Source organism: Meleagris gallopavo, chromosome 13 (genome assembly GCF_000146605.3).
Source record: "Meleagris gallopavo isolate NT-WF06-2002-E0010 breed Aviagen turkey brand Nicholas breeding stock chromosome 13, Turkey_5.1, whole genome shotgun sequence".
NCBI classification, from domain to species: domain Eukaryota; kingdom Metazoa; phylum Chordata; class Aves; order Galliformes; family Phasianidae; genus Meleagris; species Meleagris gallopavo.
The window spans coordinates 16,885,182-16,901,149 of record NC_015023.2 but is presented as its reverse complement, the minus strand read 5'-3'; the positions used below and the strand labels follow the sequence as shown (position 1 = coordinate 16,901,149).

The 15,968-nt window shown below is 48.7% G+C and overlaps 2 long non-coding RNA genes across 2 annotated transcripts; one reads left to right on the top strand and one right to left on the bottom strand.

Annotated features, from left to right (window-relative positions):
* Positions 1-6: 6 nt before the first annotated feature.
* LOC109369848 lies at positions 7-12,679 on the top strand. The gene is made up of 3 exons (XR_002119424.2): positions 7-322; positions 1,582-1,790; positions 3,843-12,679. It is a non-coding gene; the product is annotated as an uncharacterized LOC109369848 (long non-coding RNA).
* On the bottom strand, positions 650-3,829 carry LOC109369847. Its single transcript, XR_004161227.1, has 3 exons — positions 1,888-3,829; positions 845-973; positions 650-740 (listed from the first exon to the last, which is right to left on the bottom strand). It is a non-coding gene; the product is annotated as an uncharacterized LOC109369847 (long non-coding RNA).
* Positions 12,680-15,968: the final 3,289 nt, after the last annotated feature.

Genomic DNA, 15,968 nt, shown 5'->3' with positions numbered 1-15,968 from the left:
CCGCTGCCGTGGGCCGCAGCTCCCGGCTCGGTGGGCGCGAGGCCTTTGGGAGCTTTCCTAAATGCTGAGCGCCCTTCTAAACGGCGCGTTTTTGTGGCGGCGGAGGGCAACACAACCGCGGCCCTCCGGGAGCTCCTCCCACGGCCTGCAGCGCAGCGCGGCCAGGCTCGTGGCAGGCGGGACGACCCGGGGCCGTGAGGGCGGCTGAGGCGAGACGCAGATCTAACCGCAGCACGCGGCTGCAGGAGGGCCGGGCTCGCTCTGTGGCGGCTGAGTTTCAGCGACGGGAAGGTGGAGGAGATGGCACGAACGCAGCTGGAGAGTAAGGCGAGGTTTGGGGCTGGGAAACCCGCGTGACTCTATTTAGAGGCCGCGTAGAAAACCCAGTTACCAGAGGGGAACAAAGATGTAACTTACAGATAAGTGCTAAATCGTAGGAAACGAGTGAGTTCCCACAAGGCTGCCCCAGCACTCCTGGTAGAGAAGCAGGAGTGAATCGAGTTTAGTGGAATCCTAACGGTGTGAGTAATGATGCTGCAGCTGCAGTTCCTTCCGGCCGTAGCTCCTCGTTAGCAGGAAGCTCGACTGGGCTGGGGTGTGCCTGTAGTGATGGAGCTGGGAAACAAAGTGAGAAAAAAGCACTGTGGTCTGAAGAAAAGCGATGGAAATTCACTTCCTTTTCCTTCTTCAGAACTGAAGTATGACAGCAAACCGTGAGAATGCCTGGAACTTCATATTTTCTTTGAAGAGAAATGAAAAACGATTTTGTAATAAAAATGTAATATCCTTTCGGGAGCTTCATAATCAAAGCAGCTTTATAAACTATTTGTGCGTGCATACTAACCCGTGCTAATCCCACTGGCCTCAAGCACACGAGATGCTTATGAAATAACAGGACTGCAAGAGACATCTGTTTATGTAGCTCATCAGAAGGCCAAGCAAAATAACTGTACTTGGTGGACCATCACCAGCACTGCAATAAAAGAATCCAACAAAACTATATAAAAAAAGAGCTCACCTGGAAAATATTGCTGTACAATAAGCAAGTACATCAGTGAAATACAAGATACTGTATGCATAGGGTAATATTGTGGTTCAGTGCTGGGAATGGACATCCAGCTCCTGATTCTTTTTCCATTTAGGATATCACTTTAATGCGTGAAGTCCAGCAATACAGAAAGAAAACAGGAGTACAGTGGGGATTAGAGTAAGTTAGGGCCACTGCTGAGCGCTAGTCATTACAATAAAACTGCAGAATAACTGCATGCAATTATTTTCCTATTGCTCATAACTTTTCAAAACCTTTCCTACCAGAAGCTTTCATATCTTGAAAATGTATTTAGAATGTTTTGATATTCTTTCAGCTGAATTTTCAAGGGTCAAAAACTTGAAATTAGGCATAGCAGTGATCCACCCCAAAAAGCAAAACTTTCCTCTATATAGTTTGGCTTTAATTTGCCATTCATGAGTGCATGGAATTCAGGTTGTCTTTAATAAGCTAAGTCAGGGACATCTGCTGCTATTTGTAGTTGATGTAACTAATGCCTCAGTCAGGAAAAATTCTTTTCTTTGTCTTTCAAGGACACATTGATTTGACCAAGTCTGCAGAAACGCACCATGGGCACATCCTGCTCTGGTCACCCACTGCCTGATGTCAAACCTTTGGTGGCCAACCCGGTGTAAGGAAGTTCGCTAGAGACCAGCTCCCAGTTTATTTGATTGTGACTAATAGGCTAAGCCCCATCACAGTTTGGAATTGAGCCAAAGCCTGAAACTGAAATTGCTGCCTAGTAAGTGATTTGCTCCAGTCAGTGAATCCACAGACTTCCTCCATTCTCATCCTCCTAGACCTACAATCTTGACAATGTTAATAAAATAGACCCTTACCAAGGAGAAGTGGCAAGAGGCCAGGACAGTACATCAAGCTGTCTTTCCTGGAGAGAATCATCCAGCAGGTTCCCACAGGCGCTGCTCCTCTGCCTTTTTGCCAGTCCCTCCTCAGCAGAACCTCAGTGGTTCTGCAGTAACCACAGCAACCTGCCATGTGAGCTGGTGATACAGACCCACCTGTCAGCAATCATCAGGTGATGCACAATGCTGGCTTTTTGCCACATGCCCATAACTCCACTGCCACAATATGCCCTCAATGAGGCATAATGAGCTTGCAGGTGTGGGGACCAGCTGGCCAGACCTCAAGCAGAGTGCTGACAGGTGGCAAAAAGCACACTGAAGCAGCTCAACTCTCCTGCTCCTCAAGTTGGAGGCAGAACCATCTCTGGACAATGCAGAGCTGTATCTGAGGCATATGCTGGGAATTGTTGCTAGCCCTAAGCTCACCAAGAGCAGCTCAAGCAGCAAAACTCCTCCTGGTCTTGGTGCCAAAGGAGCTTCACCCATTATGATGTGTTTGAACCCTGCTGCTGAGCTTAACAATCAAGTGTCCCCTGTGGTCAGACTATAGGTGGAGCACTCCCTGCTGTGACAGCTTCACACACATGGGCCATAATAACGTGGGCCCACAGTAGGAAAGGTGCAGGACTGCAAAGTGTGCAAGGCTCAACTCACATGGTGGCCAGGAGAGCACTGAATGTGCAGGCTGGCAGCACACATGCAGGTGGGGGCAAGGGACTGGGTTGTGCAGGATAAGCAGGTCTGACAGAGCTTAAGTCAGATCAGGAGGGGCCGTATTTGGAGCATTTCTCCCTCCACACCACTTTAGTGTTCCAGAATCTTTATGGCTTCCATTTTGAACAAAATCCCCTCAAACTCTATTAGAAAAATACTCCATTACAAGAGTAACAGAGTTGCATGGTTAAACACACACAGTGAGAAATGCTATGAAGTCAAGACTGTACACATAGCCCTTAACTCTACCCCTTGCATGTCTGCATAGTTACAAGAGGAGTGATTCCTCACACACAATAGTTTGTAGTCTTTTCAATCTTTTCTATAACCTTGTTCACGTGACACCTTGTAGCACACTCTGTCACGGCAATGCAGCCCAGACAAAGAGTCCATTAAAGTAATTTATATGAGAAATATGCAGTAAATCAGGATTAGACAACATGCAACTTGTGAAGTAAAATAACAGAATAATAGTGAGGTTAGGCTTATACAGCCATGATTTTAGAGTTAGACTACCACATTAACCACTTTAATGCCAATAACACCAGCACTTAAATTTCAAGATGTTTTGAAAGCACTGGCCCTAGAGAAGAAGGGAAGTGCTCCTCTTGCTTGTCTCCGGGGTGAGCCCTTGGGCACTGCAGACAGGCAATGGCTGCTGGAGCAGTCTGGGGGAGCAGTGGGGTGCCAACTTCATGCTTCACAACAGAGTGAAGAGCACCTGGATCATAGGATGCACGTGTGTGGAGAGAGAACCAGGTCTAAGCATTGCTGAGCCCTGTGAATTAATTATACATGAGACCTGTGCAACATCCCCTGTCAGGTTTTCTCAAAGGTCTACTTCCACTCTGCTATCTGCAGTGAACAGCTCTTTTTTGTTTGAAAGACTCCACCTCATTTTCTCTCCTAGCCTGCCACCTGTTTGTTCTCAGGCAGAAATCTGCTTTCCAGAGCACCCAAAAAGCTGCTGAAACACTACAAACACCTTCATGGGGGACAGATAAATGCTTCTGCAGCACTGGGGCTCCTCAAGGCTCAGTCTGAGCTCTCAGGCCCCCAGCCAGCTCCATGACAGCGTGACCTTGGGGCAGCTTTCTGCAGAGGCAGCCAGAAGTAACTCCATCACTTTCCATGTTCTAGTGTTTGGGGTAAGATAGGAAGTTGTAATTTCAAGCATTGAAATGATTTTTTTTATTTCCCTTCTGCTTCCTGGGGAGCGGTGGCATGAAGAAGAGCATTTGCTGTGATTCCTATGAAGTGTGAGACAGTAACTAATTACTGGAGAAGATGAGATACAGCTCTGTGATTCTCTGGAATATCTGCTAAGCCTCAGGACAGTTTGTATATGTTTGAGACCCTCCTTGCAAAGAGAAGATAAACACAACGAAAGGCAGCAAGCAAGCAAGCAAGCAGCAGCTCTGAGTAGTAACCGGTCTCAGAGTTAACCCAGAACCTGGTAAATAAAGCTGCAGACAGTTAATAAATTGGACGAATAAAGCCTAGAAATAATATTTTACAGTAGGATTGGTTCATCTAGAGGGTACCTGGTGAACTTATAGGAAACGTGTGGAGAGAGGTAAAAAAGACACTAAATTACCTTCAGCTCTTTAAATTATTTCTACAGATCCCATTGCAGGAGAGAAGGGAGAAATGGCTGCAGAACAAATCATATGAATTCCTGTATCTAACAGTCTGACAGTCCCTTAAAAAAAAAAGGGAGAGAGAAAATGTAAGCATGTGGGGGAAGCAATAAAAGACACATTCATGTCCCATCCATCACCACATCATCTTCAGATGCACGCAAATATTGCTCAGCAGTGCAGAGGACAGGTGAGGATTACTGCAGCCCTGCACCAGGGCACCCCAGCAGAGTTGGCAGCAACCTCGGCCGGCCAGGGCCAGGTGGGTGTGCAGGTGCTGCTCCTGTATGCTGATTGATTTTTGTTTGAGCACAAAGATTTCTAAGTCCTGAGCTACAACATCTCCTCATTGTCTCATCTGGTTGATCTGCTATTGCAGAGACTGGCTTAGTAAGAACCCTCGCTGCAGACATACTGTGTGGAGGCAAGCACTGGTAACCAAGAGCAGGGCCTAGGTGTGCACATAATGTCCTCAGAACTAATTGCTTTGGCAAATGAATCAGAGCTTGGGGACCCTCCTCCTGCTTCTTATCACTGGTGAGTTGAGTGGCAGCACCTGGCACTCCTCTGCACACCTGGACCTGTGATGAGTGGCCAGCAAGACCCCCTGCAGTGTGAGTGGGCACTGCATGCAATTAACATAAGCTGCAGACCTAAATGAGGGTGCTTGAAAATGAACACATTCTTAGGAGTCAGTAGCTGTTACCTGGGCTTAGTCACAGGAATGAGAACAGCTTGAGCAGCAGCTGGTCTGATGTGACGATTCTGAGTACTGAGACTGGGCTGCATACTGTTGCAGTCAGCACACTAGCCTCAAAGTGTACAGGAGGACAGTGCATGTGCCTAAACTGTTGGCTAATACACATCTACCCTGACCCAGAAGCATCCAATTATTGTATTTCAATCCAAAAATACCAGACATGAATATTCAGCCACTGTGGGTTCAAAGCTACCTGCAGGACATCATTGTCCTCTGGAAAGCCATGGCCATGGCCAAGAAATGCAAAGGCACTGTGATAGCAGCCAGAAAAAGGATCCTCTCTGTACACCAGTTCTTCCAGCACCTGCATTTCCAGTCAGGACCTGTGCATATCTCCAGATTGTACTGGTGCCTCACTGTAAAAATTTTTATGAGAGTGATTTACAGCTCCTTGGAATTATATTGCTTCTCAATGTCGTGTCCTGCTTCACAGGACACTGATGCTCCTGCCTTGTTCCTACGGTGATCTCTCAGGTCTTCAGCTGTATGTCCAGTGCAATAGACAAAGTGATCCACCTTCACCTGCATCTCTCACACTCGCATGCTCATGCAATTGCCTTTGGAAAATAATTACAGCGCAGAAGCGGATCCTGTTAGATTAAGACAAATTAAGAATCTAATATATAGGTTTGCTGTCAGGTTGCCAGGGTCAGGGGTCGATACAGTATATTGCAATGAGGCTATAGGTTACCTCTGCCCCAATATTTTATCATAATAAACCAAATGGGGATGAAACACCCAGCAGTAGCCCATAAATCTATTAGCTGCGAACTGTCAATGTCCCATATACCAGGGTAATTTGTTAATTCAGAGCTGGGTCTCTTTTTTCACTAGACCTTGTAAACTCCTTTCTGAAACATCAATAAACCATCTGCTTTGACTTGTTAATCAAACGACTTTATTCAGTCCAAAGCAATTTTTTCCTAATAAAAACAGAGTATTTATCTCCATGGCTATAAAAGAGGATTGTTTTCAACTGTTCACTTATAGTTAAGAAGCACATTTAGTTTGGATTGATTTCCAATGCTTCGGTCATATCTTGTCACTTCCCATCTCTTACACACAGCATCTCAGTTTAGCTCCTCAGCAGGGAAAGCACAACCTGACCCAGTGCTGCAAGTGGCACTAGAGGAACATGAGCAAGCAGCAAAAAAGGTCATGGAAATCAAACTTTAAAAAGCTAAACACTCATGGCAGCCCATAGTGATTGCTATCCACAGTGCTCCTTGTCCCCTCTGGCTTTTGGGTTGCCCCTAGCTTTCTCCTAGTCTCCAAGCAGACTTTCTTGTGACTGTACCCCTCTGGGCAGTGATGTTTTCATCTCCCCAATTAGCCCAGGCCCTTTTGGTGCCATTCTTGCCAGCAAAAACGGGGTGAGAGTCCCTATGGCCACAACCCTGCAGGGGCCAATGGGGAGCAGTGCTGCACAAGGGCAGAGGTTGGTGCTGGTCTCTTTGTACCACACTGACAGCAGATCCAGGAGCACTGACTGTTCAACTGCGGACAGCACTCATATATGAATTCACCCCTTCATTCTCCTCTCTCAGAAGAGTGGGCGTAGGTGGAATCCATTAGGACACTGTTACTGAAGCATGCAATTCCCCCATGCAGCTCAGAGGGGGAGATAATGGGCAGAAGACCTGGGAATGGGGAGAGGATGCATCAGGGAAGGAGGAACGTGTGAGATTGTTCTCTCCTCCAGCAGTGTCACAGCTGCAGCACTCGCTGAGGCATTCACAGCCCTCTGGCACGACGCTGCAGTCAGAGCCACTCACACAGCCCTGGGCCCCCTGCAGAGGTGCTCCTTCTATGTCACGTCCTTGAGCCCTCCCAGGCCTTGCTTATAGTTCTGGAAGCCTTTGCACAGCTCTTAGAGGCCACCATAACTCAAAAAGAAGGTGTTTTGCAGATTGCTCTTCTCTTTGTGCTCGGCAAAGTGAGATGTCCCTGTCCTCATCCCACTCTCTGTGCCACCTGCTCACCCATCTGCCAGTCGTGCTCCACTCCACACCAGGTCAGTGCCAGGAGTGGAGGAGGCCGGGGAGCACCCGGAGGCTCCTTGTGGCCACAACAGAGCCCTTCCTCACCACCAGCCCCATCCTGTCTGCGTGGCACCAGCAGCATCCCGCTCTTCTTGTAAGGGCTGCTGCACACAGGAGCTGCATGCAGCTCAGGGAAGCAAGGGCTTCCTTGGGCAGAAAACATGCATATTTGCAGATGATTTTCAGAGTTTTCATATTTTCTGGTATTCTGTGTCCAGCAAGTCCCACGGAAGGGCCTCATGGTGCTCCACCGCTCTTGCTGAGGAGCTCTGCACTCCCTGCAGCTGTCCTCTCCCGGCAGCTTTGAGGAACCGGTGGAAGCCCCTGCCCAATCCATCCTGAGCCTAACCAGAGCCGCCTGTCAAGTACCTTCCGCTGCAGACTGAGGAGTCCCAGATCCTCCTAATGCTCCCCAAGAGCATCTCGCGCTGAGCGCAGAGGTGGTTTTTGTGAGTGAAGCTCTGAGCAGCACTGCTCTGGGTGCAGGCCCTCCACCAGTGTTGGTGCAGCTTCATCCCCTCGCCCAGCCAAGCAGTGCCGTCTCGAGGCCTCAGGTCTGATCCTGGGGCGGTAAGCAGCCCCGACTGCATGCTGCGAAAACCGCAGCCACCTCAGCACAGCTCCGCTCCTTCCTGTGCCACCGAGCGCGCAAGGACTGTCCCCTTGAGGCTCCTAGGCCGCTGTGTTCTGCTGTGGGCTCAGCCACTGCCACGGCCCCCATGCAATACAGTGAGCCCCCGTGCCACAGCCCTCGGAGCCCTGTGTGCCCCCACATGTGGCTGTGGGTCAACACCCGTGGGGGCAAAGCCGGGAGCCATGTAGGCGTCACCCGGTGCTGCTGGGAGCACGCAGGCTGCAGCCATGGCCAACTTGCCCAGGGTGGGGGTGGCTGCAGCGCTGGGTCCCTGCGGTGCTGGGGGGTTTGCAGCAGCCACGTGCTCTCCTCAGAATGTGCAAATCAGGAGCCCCCCAGCCCGGAGCGGAGCAACCCGTAGGGGGAAGGGGCAGAGAAACAAAGTTATTTATATAATGTGTCTCCCTGCTGAGCCCCTAATGGCTGGCGCTTTTGTTCTGCAGTGGCTGGCTGGCTGTGATGGGCAGGAAGCCGCAGACTCCCTTTGTTCCGCGGCCTTATTCAGCAATTTAGATCCATCATAAAAATCAAATATGCATGTTGCAATCGCCTGGCATACAACAGCTTCAATTTTCGCCTTTCTTTAATTTGAACTCCACGGGAGAAAGAGGCAGGGCCAGGGAGCAAGGGGTAGCAGGAGCAGCACTTTGTGTTTTTGTTCAGCAGACTGTGAAAACAGGGAGTAATGAAAATGCAGAATTTTTATCTTTTCCTTGTTACTTAAAAAAATATGCAGAAATCTTTAATAAAGCTCTTCATTAGGAGGACAGCCTGAGCGGGGAGCGACCTGGACGGCCCCATCCCAGTGCAATGCACAGCCTGGAGGCTGCGTCACCATGGCTGGGCTGGCCATGAGCTGCCAGGGCATGCACCATGGTTCCTATTTGCGGGGCCACTTTCTCCTTCCAGAATGCCGATACTTTTCTGTCCATTCTGATTTGACTTTGGTCTCCCTCTGACCCAAAGTGCCCACTCTGCAGCCAGGAGGGCGCAACGGTGCAGGTGCTGTGGCTGCAGCAGGTTTGTTTTTCTCCTTGCACATCCAGCACCACAGGGAAAGGAAGGCGGTGACACTTGCATATGTGCAGTGCCATGAAGATGAGAGATGAAGACCGAACCAGCTGAAGGTCAGTAAACACTAACAACTGCCCAGCCTCTGAATCAAAATGCTGTCCAGCGGTGCTGTGGGTTGGCTCTGGTGGCTCAGGGACCAGGTGCAGGAGGGGCTGAGCTCTGTGTACATGCCCATGTCTGCCTGAGCACGTGTGCGCCCAGCTGGGCCGGCAGTGGCTGGCAGAGAACCTCCTCCTTCATGCTGAGAAAAGGCCCTTTTTTGCTGTGACAATTCAATATAATTGAAAGTTTGCTTAGGAAAGAGAGTCTTTTTAACTGAACATGCTCACAGTTGAATCGATATGAATTATACGGCACAGAAGATGCCTAGGGTATTAAAACATTAATTAAGTAACATCATGCTACCATCTAACCAACAGCACAATACCATTTATAGGTACCACTCTCTTTTCTCTGGGGCACAGTGTGAAGCCTCTTCCATCACCACTGAGGCTGCGGGAGACCCACAGCTCCATCGGTTGCAGCCCCTCCGCCGCCTCCCCGGGGGCACGGCTGCGCACAGCACGGCGCTGGCTGCTGTGGGTAGGTGAGGACAGCCTTGGGTAATGCAGCCCGGAGCTGAGCTGTGTGCTGGGGCTGGGATGGTGGCAGCGCCCGGCTCTGAACTGCCCCTGCAGAGCGCAGCCGTCTCTGGATTAACTCACCGCATCAGCCCAAGGAACTAATGCACCGATTCTGCAATATACCAAAATAGAAAGTCATTGGAGTGAAATCAGTGTCTTCACCACATCCCCTCTGGCAGAGCGTTAATTAAAATGACTCTCTAGTGCTTTAGATCATCAGGTGTACATTGTTAACGAGCTTGGAGGGGAGAATGGGATCCATATTTGTAGTTTAAGTACTGATGGAGTTAACCCTTCACCACTGCTGGCACAGCCCGCGCCTGGTGGCAGTTTCTCAGAGCATCCATCTGCATTAGACAAGGCAGCTTTCTTAGAGGACTTCAGATGCCATTTAGCAAAGGTGTTAACATAAGGCCCTACTCAGTTCAGCAGCTGCATCTGCTGCTCTCAGGAGAGGGCTGGTATCCCTCCAGGCCTGGTGGGCTCCTGCTGCACTCCTGGGCACACGGCAGCCCACAGTGCACAGCAGAACTTCCGCATGGCCTCACTGGCAGCTGGTAGCAGGCGAGACTTGGGGGATCTTTTGGCTTTGCCTTAGTCCCTGGGATCAACCTCTTCGTGTCCAAGACTCCTTCACAAACACAGCTCCTCTTTGGTTCCTGCACCTGGTGCCAGTCCTGTGCCCGGGCTGCTGGGGGTTCATGCATGAGATTCAGCTCCATGGCAGAGCCCACGTGGGATCCCCTGGGGAAAACCAGAGGTGAAAGCAGGGACACAGGAGGCGTCACTGTGCACCAGATGGCCCTGTGCTGGGCCGTGATGTGGGGACTGCGTAGGCCACCTCTGCAGCGCAGTGAGCCCTGCACAGAGCCTCTCTTCTGCGTGAACAACAGCAAAGCACCAATTTTGGGAGAGTGAAGAGGTGTCCTGCAGGTGGCAGCTGCTGAAAGCCTGTCTGCAACATCGTTGTCTTCAGTGGCCCAGCGATCACTGCTTCGTTTCTTCTCCGAGTCTCCTCCTTGCCTTTTAGGTGATGGCAGTGAAAGGTTATTTGAAAAATCACTCCCGCTCTCCTCTTAACAGAATCGCCGCATGGAAAAACCTTTTTGTTTGTGTCAGAGGTTTGCACAATTTCAGCTGTTGCACTGCTCTAAGCTGATCAGCACTCACAGCGGTTTTAGTTTGCAGTTAACAGAAGCCATTTACACCTTTCTGAGCATTAGAGAGGTGCTTCCTCAAGTGTAGCTGTTTTAAACTGGAATTCAACCCAGGAATAAATATCAGTTTTACATAATAAACTTACAAAGCTGCAGGTCTGCGAACGACAATGAAGTCATTAACACGGCACAGTGCAAACACCCACACTGGTGACCCCGTTCCTGCTGCAGTCCCATCCTTCTGTAGAAGCTGCAGAGTGGATTTTTCAATTAATGATAAGGCACGAATCAGCTGAGGCAATCCAGATCCCCACCTGCACAGGCTCAGGGCAGAGAGGAAACACAACGCCTGTGCCTGGGATGGGAGGAGGGGGCTGGGGGGGGTCCTGCAGATGGAGAGTGAGGAGGAACTGCTCACCACTCTCTGCACTGTTCTGTTGGCAGCCAAATGCCTGGGCTCAGCACCATCAGCAGAGAGGTGCTCCGTGCCTGGTGACAGACAGCAGTGAGCACAGCCTTTGGGCATTTCTTTATCAAGAGACAAACCTTCTCTTCTCTAAATGTATTTAGTTTTGTCCAGATTTGTGCACCTGTCTGCACCCATGAGCTCCCTTTTCTGCCTCTTGTCCCAGCCCCCAGCATGTGTCTGTGTCCATCCCAGGCAGCACTCAGCCTCAGCCACACTGCTCCCACGTACTCACCGATGTGCAGAAGCCCCTTCCTGCTGTCTGCACGGCTGCATGCCGTGCCAGTCCCTAACGGCGCAGAAGGCAGATGTCCAACTTCGGACTTGGGGAAAAAATCTGGATTTGGTGTGATCTGTGAAGAGCAGTGCAGGGCAGAAGGTGCTGAGCACGGTCCCTCTGTGGGCATGGGCACTGTCCCGCTGGGAGCTGCCCATCCTGGAGGAGCCATGTCTTGTGTCTGGTTGCATCTAAAGCTGCAGTGCAGTATTTCTGGCTTGCGCTGGAACATTTAAAATGGTGTCTGACTGATGTCAGCCATTAAAGTTATTGATAACAATTTCCAGTTGTCCTGGAAAAATCTGTCATGTTTCAACATGAAAATGACATTAAAAAACATCCTCCTCCTGACAACCCCCAAAAAAACAACTATAAAGCTGACAAATGCGCACCCTCTGTAACTGAACTGTCTCATGGAGGGGATGCATGATGGTGGTGGGTAGACTGCACCTCCTGAAATGTCACTGCTCCATGTACCAGAAAAAACAGGCCATCCTCAAAAAGCCCCATGCACCTAGTGGTGGAAAACAGAGCCAAGCTCTTTTGGAAATCTCTGGGAAGGAAACTGTTCAACAAGGAAAAACGCACAATCAATGCTGAGCCATTACATTGCTGCATGAGCCCACCAAGCTGCCCTTTGCACAGCTGGGGAGCCTTTGTTGATGTCTTTGGGTGCACCTGCTTTCGCTGCCTCGATGGCTGCAGGAGGATCCCCTCCTCGGCCCAGTCTGGGGCCGGGTTTGGGTGACTTCATTGGCACCAGGAATCATCAGGAGTCAATTTCAACTTGCTTTACTCCGTAATTCATGCACTGTTGGAGCCTGAATCCATACAACTGTTAGTCTTTTTTTTGGCATGAATGTGCTTCAGCAACCCTATAGTAGGCCTCACTGGCTGGCAAGACGACGTTCTGACCGCACGCCCTGCAGAGTGCCCTCCTGTCCCTGTGGGCTGAGCCCTGATCTGTGTGCTGGGCTCTATTTCCCCGCAGATCAAGGAGGCCCCTTGCAGCCCATCCAAGGACACGCGCACGAAATGGAGTTCCCATCCCACCTGCATTTTTCTTACATTATTCATTGCTGTAGTTATAAATTAGAGATGAATGGTAGCCCCCAGGGCTCTCTGTTGGATGTGGTCCTTATTGACAAATTTCAAGTGTCGTCTGCTGCAAGAGGCAATTTTTGGCAAGGAAACTGCAGATTTAACAGTCACAGTTTGATGTGTTCCTCCCTGCCAGCAAAAGGATGAGCAGGGAATCAGCTACTCACCTGCCTTACCTTTGCCACCTTTTGCTTTCATAGCGGAAGGAAACAGCTGGCGACTCTAGTTCACTTCTAGCTTACAGGTTTCAAGATGACCCCTACTCATTAAGGCATCGCGCTTCCCCTGCAGCTGTTAATTACAGCAGTGCACCCAGAATTCTTACACAACCATTTAGTAAAATTAAATGCACTTACAATGTCCTTTTCATACACAAAGCATCCCATAATAAGAACAGCCCTGTTTGGCTCATTACTCCCACTTCCACATTAGTGCAGCCCAGGCGTGCTGCTGGCCCCCAGTCTGGGTGCTGGGAGGGAAGCGGCTGCACGCCAGCACGACACTGGGCTCCACCAGTGCGCCCACCCCAGTGCCACACCACCTGCCCCCCGACACAGACCCTGCACCGCACAAGCGGGGACATTGAGACGAGAGCTTTTGCTCATTTTTTTTTTTTTAATGTATCACAATGAGCAGGAAACATACGTGATGAAATATTTCCAAAGGAGTATATTCAATTACCATCTACAGTCAACTCAACTATGACAACAAAGTCTTTTGTGACAAATCTTTTCAAAGTTTTGAAAGTTCCATATGGTTTCTGTTTCTGTTCGTCTCCATGAATTTTGGTACAGTTCGAGATCAGCATTGTTACAGTAACAAAAAAAGCTAACAAGACTACATTATAGAAAAACATCAAGAACATCATTTTTGGTTTCACTTGCTCTATTTTTTGTACATTGCAAAGGCTGTTCACACCCCTTTTCACCTCATTTATGCTTTCCGTTCTACCCAAACTCACCCCCCAAAATAAAACCAAAATAAAATATTCAAAGCTTTGTGTTTCACAGTGGGCAGTATCTCAGTGCCAACCGACCAACCAACCAGCCAACCAACCAACCGCCAACCAACCGATCAACCAACCACCAACTAACCAACCGACCAACCAGCCACCAACCAACCGACCGACCAACCAACCCCATTTCTGCTTCTATTCAGAAGTTTATTTTCTGTTTTCTAAAGCAAAATATATTTCCATGAACACCGGGTGTGCTGGCGGTGCCGGTGTGCCTTCCTCGCCTGCTCCCGCCCCACCTGCCCCGTGGGCACGGGCGGCCCCAACACGCGCCTTTCACCTCACTGTATTCTCAGTTGTATGAAACTTTGGCCATCTTCACCACTTAAAAAAAAGCTTTTTATTAAAAATAAAACAGAAACCCGCTCAATGCTAAGTTTAAAATCTTCTCCTCGCTCCCCGCTCTCCCCGCGCCCGGGCAGACGCAGGGTATGCATGCTCGGGGCGGATGGACGCGGCCCCACCACGCATCCGCCCCACCGCCTCCCATGGGCAGCGGCTGCGCTGCGTGGGGCTGCAGTCCGGTCCCACCGCCGTGCCGTGGCGAGGGGAGGAGGCAGCCTCGCACTGAAAGTCTCTGGAAACATTTACAAAAAATACAAGGAAATGAATTTATAAAACCTTTTAGTGGGTGGGAAGGAGGAGGGGGAAGGAGGAAAGGGAAATTGCACTATGACCAAGCAATATAATTAATAAAAAACAACAAAAACCAACAACAACAACAAAAAAAAACAACAACAAAAACCAAAGGGTTTCAAAGAGACCTCGCAGAACTTGACAGATAAAGCTAGTGTTCAACTGTTAACTCGTATCACAGAATCAAAAACAAACGAAAAATTACTATATGGTACAGACAGAGTAACATACAACAGTTAAATGGCAAAAAATATATATATATATATTTCATAGAATTACAAACAAGATAAAATAATGGAAAACCAAAACTGTACAACTTTAGAATTTAAAAAATGTTCATCTCAAACACAGGGAGAAATACAAGAACTTCTGTTAAAAGAAAACAGTTTGTTAAAACAGCGAACGCGTTTCGTGTTCTTGCTTCCGTTTTGACACCTTATGCTACAGCTGATACTGGTGGGAACATCGGATGTACTCTCTTTAGTATCATCTACTTAAAAAACAATTAAAAAAGAATTTGCACTGTGCATTAGCCTAGTTAGAAATATGTACAGCAGTTCGGGATCTAGTCTTTCGTCAAACTAAAACCAAAACTCCATAAAAACAAAAGAGTCCCGCTAAGAAATGAAACCCACGTTTGTCTCTCGGGGCGCTCCGGGCTCTCGTGGTGGTGATGCACAGCCTCAGCCCTGGGGAGCCCGGGGGCGACGGAGGAGCCCACGTTCACAGTTATCCAAGTTCCCTTTGAAGCAGGAGGAGGAGGAGGATGGCGGGGAGAAGGCTCTCACGCTTTTGGGGCAGAGGACACGGGGGGAAGGACATCGTTCCTGTTGGCGTTTGGCTACACAAGTGGAACAGCGAGCATCTCTTTGTCTCCAGGCTCTGCGCGGTAGCAGCACCGAGTTTAACTTTCCAAGTCCGGACCGCAGGAGGTGGGGGAGCGCAGGCGGCCCAGCACAGCGCCCGCACGCGGCCCCGCGGCCGCCCCGGGGCCAACAGCACGGCCGGGGCTGCTGGGATGCGCTGCGAGTTGTCTCTCTGCTTGCAGAAGAAGCACAGATAACAACCTGGGTACTTTTTTTTATTCTTTATTTAAACTTAGACTTGTTTGTTTAATCAGAAACAAATTCTCAAGTAAAAAGAATCCTTTTTGCTCATTCTGCACCAGTGGTGAAAGGATATGTCTTTGGATTTTATTTAAAGCATGAATCTTCTTTAGAGAAAAGAATGTAACAAAACTTTTTTTTTTTTTTTTATTTTTTTTTAAAGGAGGAACAGAGTGCAGCCTAATTACACAAACAGAAACAAATGCGTATAGTTCAGGAACAGAGTCTTTGAAGCATTTACAAATGAGGAAAAGAAGAGGAAAAAAACAAAAAACAAAAAACAAAAACCCAAGAAGAAGAATGGAAAATAAGAGATAAGTGCACAAGGGTAACAGACATAGGTAAATTGTATGTATTCGCCTTAAAAAGTTTCAAACCCCCAACAAAAAATATTCTGCAAGGGATCCTACTGACCCCCAAAACCCTTTGAACTTCTTTCTTTAGTTTTTATAAAATAATTATGCAACCACCCTCTAAGAAATGAAGGTAGCAACCATAAGTGGAAGATTACAGGATGGGGGAAGTGGGGATAAAGGTACAAAGGGAGAAAAGCTTGGGCGAGTCAATGGATTGCAATCTATCTGGCTAGGAATGAACAAGACAACATCAAATGAGAAGCCGTCAGCTGGACCATACAAAAGCTAAATGTACACAAAAGGGTTTTTTCTTTTAAATCTACCATACTGCTTCAGTTCATTTCCAATGCAACAATCTACTCAACACCAAAAATGGTCATATCTATCATAAATACAGAAAGTCAGTTGTTTTAAAACTTATTTTTTAAGCTCCGAGTCCTCAACACTCTTTGTGGT